The following is a 14,672-nucleotide window of genomic DNA, read 5'->3' on the forward strand; positions in this document are numbered from 1 at the left end:
GGACTGCATTTTGCGGGAACATGTCGGAACGGACCATCAGGGACTGATACCTTCGTCTCTCCAACTGGCTGGAAGGAAGGAGCCCGTCGGGTGAGAAGAAGTCATCCGAGTGGTCTTTGAAGTCATGTGAGGGCGACCCGGCGACGGGGGCCCAACATTAGGAAAAGCACCGAGAGTCAGCGGGCACCGGGAGCGCCGAACGGTTGGGCTATTCGGCTGCCAGGCAGGGGGCATCCTCTCCAGCGCCATCAACCACGAGCCAACGCTCTGGCTCAGGGAAGAGGAAGGGCCCCCCCCCCCCAAGGTGAAGGCCACAGGCCTGCAGAAGGTGGTGAAGGCCTTGATTCACCCGGCCAAGGCCTCTATCGAAGTCGCAGTGTCCCTGGCGCAGCCTGAGAAGGCTAAACCAGTAGAGGTGACCTCGGGGGCCCAGAGTCTCCCTGCCACCGCGGAGGGAAGCCTCTTTCAGGCCCATCGAGAAGACCCTTGTGGAAAAAGAGGGGGGGGAGCCGGTGGCCATTGTGGACATGGACACAGCCTCCGAGGAGGAACTGGTTGAAGTCTTGGAGGGCCTCGACGAGGGCGTCAAAGAGGCCCGGTCCCACGGGAGGGATCCCGACGAAGGAGACGGCGGCGCCGGCGAGGTTCCTAGTCAACCGTCGCTTCCAGAGCCGTAGGACAACTCGGCGGCCATTTTGTTGGCAATACAATCCTTATGTTCGGAGATGAGGCGAGATTGCCCCTACCACCGACGGAGGAGCCGGAAACGGGCCCGTCGGGAAGTCCCCCAAACAAGAGAAGTCGGACCCATCCAGCCCCGCCTCTTCAGCCCTAGCGGCCTGCTCAGCCTTTGCCCACGTCTCCATACCTGGGGATGACACAGGAAGGGACACGGCCACGATGGGTACGGATGACGACGACGGGACGGTGCTCGCATCGCCTCGAGCCTGGGCCTCCCCGCCCAACGAGATTGGGGCTTTCCACGCTATGATCGCCAGGGCATCTTAGCTTTTTCAGCTCTGCCCCGAAGAGAAGGAAGGTTTCCTTACCAACGGCGCGAGGCCAAGAGGAAGATGGTCCTCGTGCCTCTGCTGGATGACATCTGGGACGAGGGTCTCACCCTTCTCAAGAACCAGTCTACGACACCAAGGGGGATTGGTACGAGAAGTACCGGGTCCCCGACGCGGCACCTTGCCTTATGGCGCAACTGACCCCTGACTTGGTCGTCTCAGTGACGGCCAAGAAGAAAGCGGGGGGGGGGCATCGGCCTCGACGTCAACTTCCCCGCGACGGCGAAGGAAAGAAGCTGGATGCAATGGGACGACGAGTTATCTCGTTGGCGGCAACAGCGATTAAGGCCGCCAACGCCCTTGCGATCGTGGCCTGCTACGACAGGGAGTTATGGTACAAGATCGCCCCCCTGTTGGACTTCCTACCGACGACAAGAGGGCTGAGGCCCTGGAGATCTTGCAAGAAGGTGAGGTGGCGTCGGACCACGCCATAACGGTGGCAACGGACATTGCCAACACCGGTTTCCGCCAGCTAGGCAACGGCGTTTGCCTCAGATGACAAGGGTGGCTCAAGGTGACGGATTTCCGCCAGGGCATACAAGCCAAGGTTTTGGACATGCCGTTCGATGGGAACAACCTGTTTGGGAAAACGGTGGATGAGTCCTCCCCCAAGCCTTCAAGGTGGACACGGAGACAGCTAAGACCCTGGGAGTTCTCCAGCAACGAAGGCCGTCCTTTCAGAGCTCTGGAGGCAAGCAGGGTGCCTCCAAGGGATTCGGCGGTGGCTCCTCCTCGTACCGCCAATCGGCCCGCTCCTCGTTGTAGGAAGCCTATAGAGGACGAGGCAAGTCGGGTGGATCCCACCGTCGTCGCCAGAGAGGGCAAGGCGTCCTCCAAGCAAGATTGAACCGACCATGGCGTCGGGCCCCCACCGAAGCACCCCGGTGGGAGGTCGGCTGGCGAAGTTAATCAGCGTGTGGGAGTCCATCTCCATCGACAGTTGGGTGCTGGACGCCCTGGCCCAGGGGCACGCCCTTGAATTTCTAAAGTGCCCCTGCATTCCTCCCGTGGCCAGGAAAGAAAACCGTCCCTCAACTGCTGTTGGCGGTAAGGGCGATGCTCAAGAAAGGTGCCATCGACCTCGTCCCAAAGAGGCTCCGGGGCTCCGGAGTATACTTAAGGTACTTCCTCGTGAAAAAGATAGGAGGGTGGCGACCCATCCTAGACCTGCGACGACTGAACAAGTACATCAAGGCACAGAAGTTCCGGATGGTCACCCTCCAGCACGTGCTGGGACAGCTGGAGGAGGGCGATTTCCTGTTGTTGGATTTGGAGGATGCATACTTTCGCATTCCCATTCTAGGCACCAGAAGTTCCTCCGGTTTGTGGTCCAAGGGCGGCACTACCAGTTTAAGGCCCTCCCGTTCAGATTGAAGTCGGCACCCAGGGTTTTCACCAAGTGCCTCGCTCCAGTGGCCGCGCGGCTGCGCCTGCAGGGATCCATGTCTACCCCTACCTGGACGATTGGCTCATCCGTGCAAGGACAAGGGAGCTTGCCGTAGAACACACATCGAAGACCGTCCAGCTGCTCACGGACCTGGGGTTCTCCAACTTCCCCAAGTCCCACCTGGTCCCCTCTCAAGTCGCACTGTCTGGGAGCCAAGCTCGGCACAGTGGCGCGTCTGGCCTCGCTGACGGAGGAAAGGACAAAGGCCATCCTAGGCAAGGTGCAGCATCTGCGGGCCACGGACGTGGCCAGAGTGAGGTCCATCAAGTCCCTCCTCGGGATGATGTCCTCTTGTATTCATCTCGTGCGCCTGTGCAGGCTTCGGATGCGCCCTCTACAGGAGTTCCTCGACGCCCGCTGGATTCAAGCGACGGGCAGCTTCGAGGACAGGATCCCTCAACGACACCTTCCGACGAGCGTTCCCTTTGTGGGGCACCTGCGCTCATCTAGCAGCGGGGACAGACTTTTAGACCCTGGCCCACCAGGCGACGGTGACGACAGATGCCTCCCTGGAGGGGTGGGGGAGCCCACACAGGAGATCTTCACGCGAGAGGCCTTTAGCTCCCGGAGGAGAAGCCGCTCCACATCAACATCCTGGAGCTCTGGGCAGTGTTTTGGTCCCCCGGGTCCTTTCTCCCGTCCCTCAAGGGCAAGGTGGTGAGGATCTTCACTGACAACACCACCGCGATGTTCTACATCCGGAAGCAGGGCGGAACCGATCCCCGGCCCTATCCAAGGAAGCCCAGGACCTGTGGCATTGGGCCGTTGCTCAAGGGATGTTTCTGGTGCCATTTCATCTGGCGGGGATAAACGCCATTGCCGACTCACTCAGCAGAGCGCTGCGCTCGTGCCACGAGTGGGAACTATGCCAGGATCAAGTGGTTCGATTCTTTCAGCGATTGGGCAAACCCCAGATCAACCTGTTCGCGACGGCGATGAACTCCAAGTGCCAAAGGTTCGCCAGCAGGTTTCCCCAACCGAGGAGCATGGGCGATGCTTTCTCGTTCCCCTGGGATGGCCTGTTCCTATATGCGTTTCCTCCGTTGCTGCTCCGATTCAACCAGCTCAAGAGGTCCCGGTGCAGAATGAGCATCGTTGCACCGGCGTGGCCGATACAGATCTGGTTCCCGGACCTTCTGGATTTGTCAGCGTCCCCACCAGTCAAGCTGTCGATGGACGCAGATCTTCTCTCCAGAGAAGGAGGCGCCATCCTTCATCACGACCCGGAGTCGCTGAACTTGCAGGCCTGGCTCCTGCAGCACTAGAATTTGGAGGGTACGATATCCCGGCTGACTGCAGAGAGGTTCTTACAAAGGGCAGGGCATCCTCAACTATCAAGTGCTACGGACATAAGTGGAAGAGGTTCTCTGTCTGGTTCCGTGCACAGAAGATTAACCCTCTGCGGATTATGGCCCCTCAAGTACTGTCGCTGGCCAAGGCTGGACTAGCTCACGCTTCCATCAAGATGCATCTGGCTGCGATCTCCCGATACACCAGAACTACGGGACGGGCGTCCTTGTGGTCTCATCGACTGGTGAAGGAATTTATGAAGGGACTGTTCCGATCGTTCCCGCTGGTGAAGGCTCCTGCCCCGGCGTGGGAACTCGACATGGTGCTGTCTAGGCTCATGGGGGTGCCATTCGAGCCTCTGCACTCGGCGCCGTTGAAGTTCCTGTTGTGGAAGACAGCATTTCTTGTGGCCATCACCTCCGCACGACGAGTGGGAGAGATCCAGGCCCTATCCTGCAAGCCTCCATACTTGACTTTTCACGACACAAGGGTGGTGCTGAGGACGCACCCCTCTTTTATGCCCAAGGTGCCGTCGGACTTCCACCTCAAGCCCTTGGTGTTACCAGTTTTCTTCCTGTCTCCTTCGTCGCCGGCCGAGAGGACTTTGCACTCGCTGGATGTGGCTAGAGCACTGAAGTTCTATGTGGACCGCACGAAGAGTTTTCGGAAGACGTCACAACTATTTGTGAACTTTGGACCTGTGAACCAAGGGAAGGCTCTCTCGAAGGCTTCTATTTCCAGATTGATCTCCGCTGCATCATGCACTGTCACCGGTTGGCAAAACGACAGTTGCCCGGCCGTCTGAGAGCCCATTCGACCAGAGCGATCGCTGCTACCACAGCGTTCTTGTCTGGTGTGCCCCTGCTGGACATCTGCATGGCTGCTACGTGGAGGTCGACGCACACCTTCACGAGATTTTACTGAGTCGACCGGGATTCCAGGGGGGAGTCCAGAGTCAGCCAAGCAGTGCTGCGCAACCTGTTCTCCTGAAGGTGGGCCTGGTGAAGGAGGTAAGGGTGCTTAATGTTGAGTTTATGTAATGCTTAATGTTGAGCCTTTGCCACCTCCCGTGGTTGTGCATGTGTGTACTGCTATCTATTCTTATATTCATGAGCATGTGAATCCATGCCAGACCCCATGCTGGAGAAGGAACAAGTTACTTACCTGTAACTGTTGTTCTCCGGCATGGGTCTGGCATGGATTCACATGCGAACCCTCTCTCCTACCCCTCTGCGGCTCTTCACTTGGTCATAATGCCACTGCTACCAAATCTGAGGATGGCTGCAAGGGGAGGGGCTTAGGGAGAGGGCAGTCATGGCTGGGGGCAGTATGACCCAGAGATCAGTGATTTCTTACTACTAAGAAAGACAGATCAGATACGAAACTGATACTGATTTTTTTTCTTTACAGAGGATTCCCAGCCTGACGGGGAATATTCATGAGCATGTGAATCCATGCCAGACCCATGCTGGAGAACAAGTTACAGGTGAGTAACTTGTTCCTTATACAGTCAAAAATAAAGTTTAATATGTATATGGCAAGACAATATGCAAAGGTAAGTGGACGGACAGACTTACTGTAAGTAAGGAACAGTAAGAAAGGGAGGTAGAGAGGTGAAGTCCGTTTTTATTAAGTAGCCATGTGATGACGTGACTTGGAATGAATCAAAAGCTTGGATTATTTTGATATTCTGTGGGAGTGAGTTCCATAGCTGGTACCGCCGACTCTTAAGATTTTTTTTAATTAAACTTTTTATTAAACATTTAACGAACAATACAAACCATAATTGCAATGGATATAATAACTTTTCACATATACATTATTCAGCCGTGTTCACTGCTGCCCTCATCGCACCCCCCGTTCCGAGCCTACCATTCCTAGTGTTCAGTTCCTGCATCTTGTGGTGAGGTTTCCCCTTCCGTTATATCCAAAGGGTCTCGAATTGACCCAAATAGTTCCGCTATAAGCAGTCTCCAGGTCCTCAGTCTGCCCCCCCCCCCAAAAGTGCTACTAGCTTCCTGCCATACCATGGTTTCAGTCTCCGCCCATTTCTGCAGGTCTTTCCACCACAACTCCAATTGTGGTTTGTGGCATGCCTTCCACCCCATAGCGATCCCACGCTTTGCAAGTGCATATGCCAGGTCTTTCAATTTGCCTACATGCCTGAGTTTCCGTGGCCTAGGGAACTCTCCTAACAGGCAGGCCCACAGTGTCCACCATGAGCCTGATAACCCTTGCTTCCAGTTTGCGTGCAACCTCACCCCAAAAGCTCTCAATAACTGGGTATGACCAGAACATGTGTACCATGCCCGCATTCTCTTCATCGCACTTACGGCATGCCTGCCGTCCCATATTCTTAAACTTGGCCATCTTTTGCAGTGTCAAGTACGCCCTATGCGTAATATACAATTGCATCTGTTGAAGTCTTGCGTTTCTCGACACTTTCTTGTGATACCCCTGAACTCGTACCCACATCCCGTCCTCCATCGGAGTACCCACTTCCTCCTCCCATTCGAGTCTCAATTGCACCAGCCCCTTTCCCACTCTGGACATCATCTCATATATCCTAGATATTTTGTGTCCCCCTTCTGCTATATCATATATTATATCCATAGTAACCTCTGGCTCTTCCTCAAGCGCCAATTCAGACCACGTTCTCTTAAGCTACCGCACCAGTCTATGGTATGTGATGTACTGACCGGTGTGCGACCCAGTTTCTCCCCCCAGCACCTCAAAATCTGTTATGGCCCCCTCTTGCCAGATGTCTCCTATGTCACTATCCCAGCCGGCTCCCAGTGATTTCTAATTGTCCTTAGTTGCTCATCCCCACCCGCCAGTGCAACCAACGGTGCCTGTGGGGAGCACAGGCATGGGTTCCCCATCAGTTGGCACGCCCTACGCCACATTTTCCACCCTAGCACCAACATCTCGGGGCGCCCATCCATAACAGCCTGGGGCAACCACAGTCCCGTTGGAACAACCTGGTTTCAGTCGTTGCATCCTCCGAGAGCCATTTGGCCACATATTGCAGCCGACTTGCAACATAATAGACTTCATAGTTAGGCAATTTTATACCCCCCTTCTCGTAAGAATTCTGCAGCTTCCAGAGAGCCACTCGGTTTCGTGTACCTTGCCACAGGAAGTCCCGACACATACTGGCCAATCTACTAAAAAAAACTTCTTTGGTATGAAATACGAGATGTTACCGAAGTAGTGCAGAAGCCTAGGTAAGACCACCATCTTCAACATTGCGCTACGTCCCATCATTGCAAGGGGCTGTTTCACCCTGAACCTCATACAATTTTCAATTTTCGTGATAACGACTTTTGTGTTGCGTTTATGTTCTTCCTCCGCCGCGTGGTAGATATCTATTCCTAGATAACTAAATGTACTTGGGGCCCACGGTACATGTAGCACCGGTAGATGTTCTAGGGGGATTCCTTTATACCTACCCAGGGGGAACATACTAGACTTCTGGGGGTTCACCGCTATGCCAGACATTTTCACATGTCTTCCCACCACCTCCAGAACATATTGGAGGTTCTCCTCCGGGTACCACAGATACCTGGTATAATAGTACGCAGACGATATACTACTGTGTCACTCATCGCCCACAGGGATGCCTATCGTGTCATATTGTTGCCTTAAATAGATCGCCAGGGGCTCTAGAGCTGCCCATGGTCCCCTATGTAGATCATAGGGGACCATGGGCAGCCCCGTCTGGTTCCTCTGTGGAGTTCCCACCTGTCCGATATCACTGACCCTGTTTATAACCCTGGCCAGCCGTTCACTATATAACATTTTGGCCCACCGTAGGTATTCCGGACCCATCCCCTAGCCCTCTAGGGCCGCCATCAGCCACGGCCATTTGACAGAGTCCAAGGCCTTTATTGACACCACCGCCAGTTCATCTTTGCTCTCGTTTCCATATTCAATGACTCTGTGGAGCCTTCTGAGATTGAGATATGTTCCTATTAGGGACATAGCCCGTCTGATCCGGGTGTATCAGTTTACCTATAACTTTCCTCAGTCTATTTGCCAGAATAGCAGTCAAAGTTTTACTATTTTGAATCATCGGCAGGGGTCTATAAGAACTGCAGCAATGCCCTGGCTTATTAGGCTTGGGGAGCGGTATTCTAATCGCTTCTCTGAGTGACTCTGGCAGTCTGCCTCGCTCATATGTCTCGTTCAGCATGTTTAACAGCGGGGGGAGCACCTCATCTTTAAATGCTTTATATAACTCGCTCGGGAGTCCATCAGCCCCCGGGGTCTTACTAGTCAGCAACTGCCTTACCACCTCTCCCAGCTCCTCCAATGTAATCGGTGCATCCATCTCCTCCCTTTCTTCTACACTAATCTGCGGAAATCCTATGTCCTCCAGTGTTTCTTCTATCATCTCGCGATCGTCGTCCCCATACACCCGCCCATTATATTTTGCAAACTCCCGATTCACTCCCTCCTGGGTGTCCACCACCTCCACATCTTCACTTTCTATCAATCTAATTGGGAGTTTAGAGGTTTTGCTCTTTTATAGCAATGCCAGAAGCCTTTCTGGTTTGTCGCCTCCCGCATGTTGCCTCTCTATTTCTTGTAGTTAAGGTTATACAAGCGTTCCCAATGTCCTGCGCACTTTTGCTGCAGTCTCAGTATTAGGTCACTATCTTGGTCGTCGTTGTTCCCTCACCTCAGTGTCTCTTCCAATTCTATCAGCTTCCTGTAGGTCTGCTAGGATCCCTCCCTGCAATCCTTTAGATTTCGCTATGGCCACTCCTCTCATCACAACTTTAAAGGCCTCCCACAACGTGCCCGTTGAATCTACACTGCCCGTATTAGTCTCAAAGTAACCATGTCTTCCCTCATGTCCTCCCTAAACTGGGTATCTGAGCGCCTCTGCCCTGAGGCGCCACGTCGGAATTCTCGCCCTCGGGGGACATTGCCAGCGAAGGACCAGGGGCGAGTGGTCTTGTATTCAATTTGCGTGATTTCGGTCAGTATCTCTGGAGTGGCAAAGACATAGTCCAGCCCCGTGTGAAGTTGCTGCGGTGCAGAGTAATGCGAATACCGTCTCCCCTGTGGATGGTGCACCCTCCATACATCCGCCAACCCGAAATCATTCAAAAGCGTCTGTAATGCCTTAGCCGATGGGGCAGGCCTATCCAGCTTCCCGTCTGACCTATCCATCTTAGGGTTTAATACACAAAGTCCCCTCCCCAAATCACTGCACCCTCTGCACACATGCTCAGATTACAACATAGCGTTTTGAAGTATGCCGCAGTGTTTTGGTCCGGGGCATAAGTGTTTACCACACTTATTTCCTTGTTTTCCACCAATCCCTTCACCACAACCATCCTCCCATCTGTCTCCACCACCGTCTGTAGTAGCTGAAACGGGATGTGTGGCGCTACCCAGATGATCACGCCCCTGGCATAAACCGAATATGGAGAACCCACCATCATCCCCTTCCATTTCCTCTTGATCATTTCCAACTTATCTCTCGTCAGGTGGGTCTCTTGCAGCAAAGCAATATCTATTTTCTGCCTTAAGTATAGCATCACCTCATTCCTCTTTAGATAACTGTTGAGCCCCCTAACGTTCCAAGTAATTATTCTAAGGTCCCCAATGGCTTGACAGAGTCCCTCTTCCCCCCCCCCCCAACCCGTGCAGGCCAAATACAACCACTCAACTCTTCTGTGTAGGCTTGTTTCCCAACTTAAACAACCCTTAACTAACAACACGTCAACAAACCCAACTGCCCTCCCTCCCTTCCCTGCCCCAACTCGCACTGAAGCGTCCCTCCCTCCCTCCCTCCCTTCCTTCCTCCCTCCCTCCCTTCCAACTGTTTCCCAGCTCCATCCCTGGATCTGAGTCCCCCACATCTGGCCCTTTTCTGCTACTACCCGTTCTTGGGACCCTGTGGGGAGATGTCGCCCTAACGGCACACCTACTACTTGCTAATGGGGACAAAGCACGAGTATCCTGTGGCTCTGTTATATTAATATAACACAGCACTATGCATCACAGTCTCAAATGATCAACACTATATATTCCAGTCCAGTGTCCATTGGCGAGCATATTTGGCAGGGGACTTCTGCTCTATTACCTTTCAGTTTATGTTAACCCCCCCCTACCCCCTTACCCTCATACAGTGTCGTTCCCATGTCCTCTGCCCCCGTGTCACCGGCTCACTTATCCTCTCTGCTTCGGTCCTGGTCCCTCTCAGGCTCTGGACATCCATAAGCGTCTAGCCAGCACACCGCTTCTTCCGGGGTCTCAAAGTGGGCTTTTACCCTTGTGCAGGACTTTAAGCTTAGCTGGATAGAGTAACATGTATTTCATCCCTGCAGTGCGCAATCTTCTCTTGACTGCCACGTAGCTGTAACGTTGCCTTTGCACTAGCATTGTATAATCCGGGTAGGCTGTGATCATTGCTGCAGCTCTTGTTATAGTACCACTTTTTCAGAAAAATTCCAAGATCTTTTCACGGTCTCTATAATTCAGGATTTTCGCATTGATGGCCCTAGGCGGCACCCCTGGTTGTGGTCTCCTCGTCTGGGCCCGAGGCACTCTCTCTACCGCAAATCCTGCCTGAAGCAGCATGGTCTCGACGTAGTCCGTGGGGGTCCGCTCCTTCTTCCCCTTTTTGTCAGGCCCACCACCCGTATGTTGCTTTGCCTGACCCGCCCTTCCGCCCGATTCTCCAAGTCGGCCACTTGTTGCTTCAGCACGTGAACCTCTTTTGCACTTGTGGAACTAAGGGCCTCATTTTTCTTTACAGCACTCTCCAAGCTACTAGTTCGTCAGCCAGCGCTCTAACATCCTGCCGCAGCAGGTTAACATCTATTCCCACTGTGTTTATCATCTTTTCCAGCGCTTCTCTGAGCTCGGTCATCGCCACTCAATGAGGATTTCAGTTCTGTAATAGCTTCCAGTATCTGTTGGCATCCCAGACAGGGGTGGGGGAGTGGTGGGTTGCTGCACTTTGGTAAATATATCCAGGGTCAGCTGCTTCACTCTGCTCTTGAGTCCCTTTTGCGCCATATTGCGGGCACCTACTTATGCTCCTTCTGTGCAACCTTCCAGGACCCTGTGCACTGCCGGGGTCCGTGTGTAGGTTCTTTCCGGCCGCTGTGTTTAGTGATACTCCTAGGGGCAAGCTGCCCTTTCGTGCCTCCTGGACAGGCCTGCGGGTGACACCGTGATGTCTAGGCGATCTCCTATTGGCAGGCGACGTCTTCCTATGTGTGCCCACAGTCTCACCCAGGTTGTGGAGAGTCCAGCATATCTTGTCCCTGGCATCCACTGCGCTGCACCTCCCTGTCTGGCAGCAGCCCTGTCCCAACAGGTATGGAACTCTGACTATCTCTAATCAAGCTAGTCCGCCATCTTTCTTTTGTTATGACACGCTTCGTATGTCCAGTCCTGTATGCTCATAGGCCGATGGGACTGCTTTGTTGTGCCCGATTGCCTCCCCAGACCTCAGGGCTATGTTGATATGAGCCGTGGTATGCTTGCAGTTTCCCTTCATATCAGCTTATCTGCGTGCGTCTATTGTACATAGTTGTGATGGGACACTTACCCGCAGGGAGGCGGACCTATAAATCCGCTTCCTCCCATGCGGTCTGCTCTCAGTGTAAATCCGTCTGCAGCTGGCTCACACACCTTTAAATGCCAATGCAGCAGTCCCCAGTCACGCTCCTTAACTTTCTCTTTTATTTTTGGACGAAAGCAGTCGTGAAATCGACTAGGTCCGCTCGAAATAGATTAGCGCTTTAGAGAGTCAGAGGGTATTGAACTGCGTAAATGAGCCGTAAGGCTGATAGAAAACCTATAAGAGGATGAAGATCCAAGGAGGAGACCGCACCCCGCAGCGGAGCAGCGAACAGCAAACAGCGCTACTTAGAGCGCGTACTTGATGCGCGCGCGCAGATGCGCGCAGGAAGAGGGTTAAGAACACTTCCGGTAGCGGGGGGCGGGGCCAGCTAGAATAATAGAAAAATAGACATATATAAGTAACATGTACTTATAATAGACGGTATAGTATCAATGATAGTAGCAGGGGAGAGATATACCAAAGTCCAGGCAAAGTCAGGCAGTCCAGGCGGGTCCAGGCGGGTCTTGAGCTCGTAGGACAGCGTGGATGGCCAGCAAACAGCGCTACTTAGAGCGCGTACTTGATGCGCGCGCGCGCAGATGCGCGCAGGAAGAGGGTTAAGAACACTTCCGGTAGCAGGGGGCGGGGCCAGCTAGAATAATAGAAAAATAGACATATATAAGTAACATGTACTTATAATAGACGGTATAGTATCAATGATAGTAGCAGGGGAGAGATATACCAAAGTCCAGGCAAAGTCAGGCAGTCCAGGCGGGTCCAGGCGGGTCTTGAGCTCGTAGGACAGCGTGGATGGCCAGCAAACAGCGCTACTTAGAGCGCGTACTTGATGCGCGCGCGCGCAGATGCGCGCAGGAAGAGGGTTAAGAACACTTCCGGTAGCGGGGGGCGGGGCCAGCAAAGTCCAGGCAGTCCAGGCGGGTCTTGAGCTCGTAGGACAGCGTGGATGGCCAGCAAACAGCGCTACTTAGAGCGCGTACTTGATGCGCGCGCGCAGATGCGCGCAGGAAGAGGGTTAAGAACACTTCCGGTAGCGGGGGGCGGGGCCAGCAAAGTCCAGGCAAAGTCAGGCAGTCCAGGCGGGTCCAGGCGGGTCTTGAGCTCGTAGGACAGCGTGGATGGCCAGCAAACAGCGCTACTCACGCTCCTTATGACTCCAACACTCGGAGCGGCCCGCTCTGCGTTGTATGGTCTCACTGGTTATCCGAGCCGCACACCATTTCAGACCGCAACAGGTCCCTTGAACAGTGATTCCCAGGGCTGAGTGCCCGTTCCAAGGGGTGTGCCGTGGGCCCGCCTCCAGTTGCCGCCCTGTACTGCGGCGGCTGAAGGCTCCCGGCTGCTCACAGCATCAGCGCTGCCCGCTCCTTGATACTTTGTGGCAGCTCGCATCCAAACCTCGATGCCTCCACCAAGCACACCCACCGCCACGCTCCTATCTCTCTGCGCTGGGAACGCAACAAATGTATCAGCGGGTGTGAGTGCCCCAGGCCATCACGGCTCTTTCCCTAGCCGTCTGGTCTTTTCAGGGGCTGGTATTCGACCGTTGTTGCTGGCACTTCTGGAGCTTCCAGGAAACACAGCCTATTCCATGGCTGCCTGGCCACGCCCCTTTCTCTCTTTTAAGATTATACCTAGGCACTACTAGACAGGGTCTTGGAAGATCTTGGGATCCTGGGTGATGGTTTCCAGGTGAATTTGTCGGTGAGATCTGGCGGGCTTGGTGGTTGAGCGCTTTGTGAGTGAGGCAGATGGTTTTTAGGTTTTTTTTTTCTTCCGTTTTTTTTCTTTCTCATTTATGGAAAGCCAGTTGTTGTGCTTCCTTGTGACTGAGATATGCTCTCAACTAGGAATGTTTAATGCTGCTCTAACAAATTGCAGATCCTGCAAAATAATGCGCTTATAGATTTGTTAGCGCCTAGGTATAGGCCATTACAATGGTCCAATTTGTATTGTATGAGCGCTCTGGCCAATGTAAGGCAGCTGTTGGGTGACAGTAGTGGTCTTCATGCCCTGATCAGCTTGCCGGTATAGGCGGTGGTGGAGGAAGTCAGGTTTACCTGTTTGGTTGGGTTAGAGTGGGCATCGCGATAAAACACCTAAGGTTTTTTCTTGTTTGACAACAGGTATGATGTTCCCATCAATAGTAAAATTAGTATAGTTGGGGCTCAATTTTAGGAGGTTGTTGGGAGAGCCAACTAAGAGTAACTCAGTCTTGTCATCATTCAAGCAGAGGCCATGTGTGGCCATCCATGCCTGAATGATTGACGTTGGCCGGATTAATGAAGTCTACTCTGTGTCGTATGTTATGAGTATCTGGGTGTCATCTGCATAATTCGTGTAGGTGACACCCAGACGGTCCAGTTGGTCGAATAGTGGCTTTTTAAATATGTTGTACAAAGTGGGCGATACGCAGGATCTTTGGGGGACTCAACAGGTGATGGGGATTGCGTCAGCTGCTGCAGTCGGTGAGAAGACGCACATAGTTCTATTTGCAAGGAAAGATTGTATCCAGGTGCAGAGACGGAAAAGTGAGCTGCCGATGATGGGTGATTACATAGTATTTTATGGTCTACCCGAACCAAGGCAGCAGATGGGTCAATCAGGAGTAGGATAGAAACTTTGCCTTTGTCTTTTAGTTTGTCAATCTGACATTTAAGGTCCACAAGGGCAGTTTCCTTTCCATGCTGAGGTCTGAAGCCAGATTGGCGGGTTCCGAGTAGTTGGTTAGATTCTAGCTAGTCTTGAATTTGCAAGTATGCAACTCTATCCAAGATTTTCAGTAAGAAAGGGACTGTTGTGATCGGTCTATAATGGGTAGGTGTAGCCGGATCAAATGTTTGTTTCGAGGGGATTGGGTCCTCAGACGTATTCCATAGCTATGAGGTAATCACCACAGCTGTGCTGCTTCGGAAAATCTTTCTGCATCGATAAGCCGTCCTCGGACCTCCTCCGGTGGCCGACGTCACCAGATGTTAGATGTAGGACGCACAACGCCTGTAGCCTCAGTTCCGTTTTTCTGCGAACATGTTCGCTTCGGAGATCTCTGCACGCCTCGCCTCTTTGGAGTTTGTGTTCTTTCGGTTCATTCGAAACTGTTCGTTTGCGAAGTACTATCGGGATGTCTTCCTCTTCTTCCACCCCGCGTCCGGGCTACAAGAAGTGTGGGGACTGCGGGTCCAAGATGTCGGTGACAGACTCGCACGACGTCTGCCTCTGGTGCCTCGCGGAGGCCCACGACACGGATGATTGTGTC

At 53.3% G+C, this 14,672-nt stretch overlaps 1 protein-coding gene across 2 annotated transcripts in view; it reads left to right on the top strand.

The window, feature by feature from the left end:
• The window catches only part of CERT1 (ceramide transporter 1), a 1,636,484-nt gene that overhangs the window by 96,667 nt on the left and 1,525,145 nt on the right, over positions 1–14,672 (top strand). The gene's annotated exons all lie outside the window — the stretch shown is intronic.

The sequence above is a fragment of the Ambystoma mexicanum genome, chromosome 6p, assembly GCF_040938575.1.
Source record: "Ambystoma mexicanum isolate Mex_15411 chromosome 6p, UKY_AmexF1_1, whole genome shotgun sequence".
Classification (NCBI taxonomy): domain Eukaryota; kingdom Metazoa; phylum Chordata; class Amphibia; order Caudata; family Ambystomatidae; genus Ambystoma; species Ambystoma mexicanum.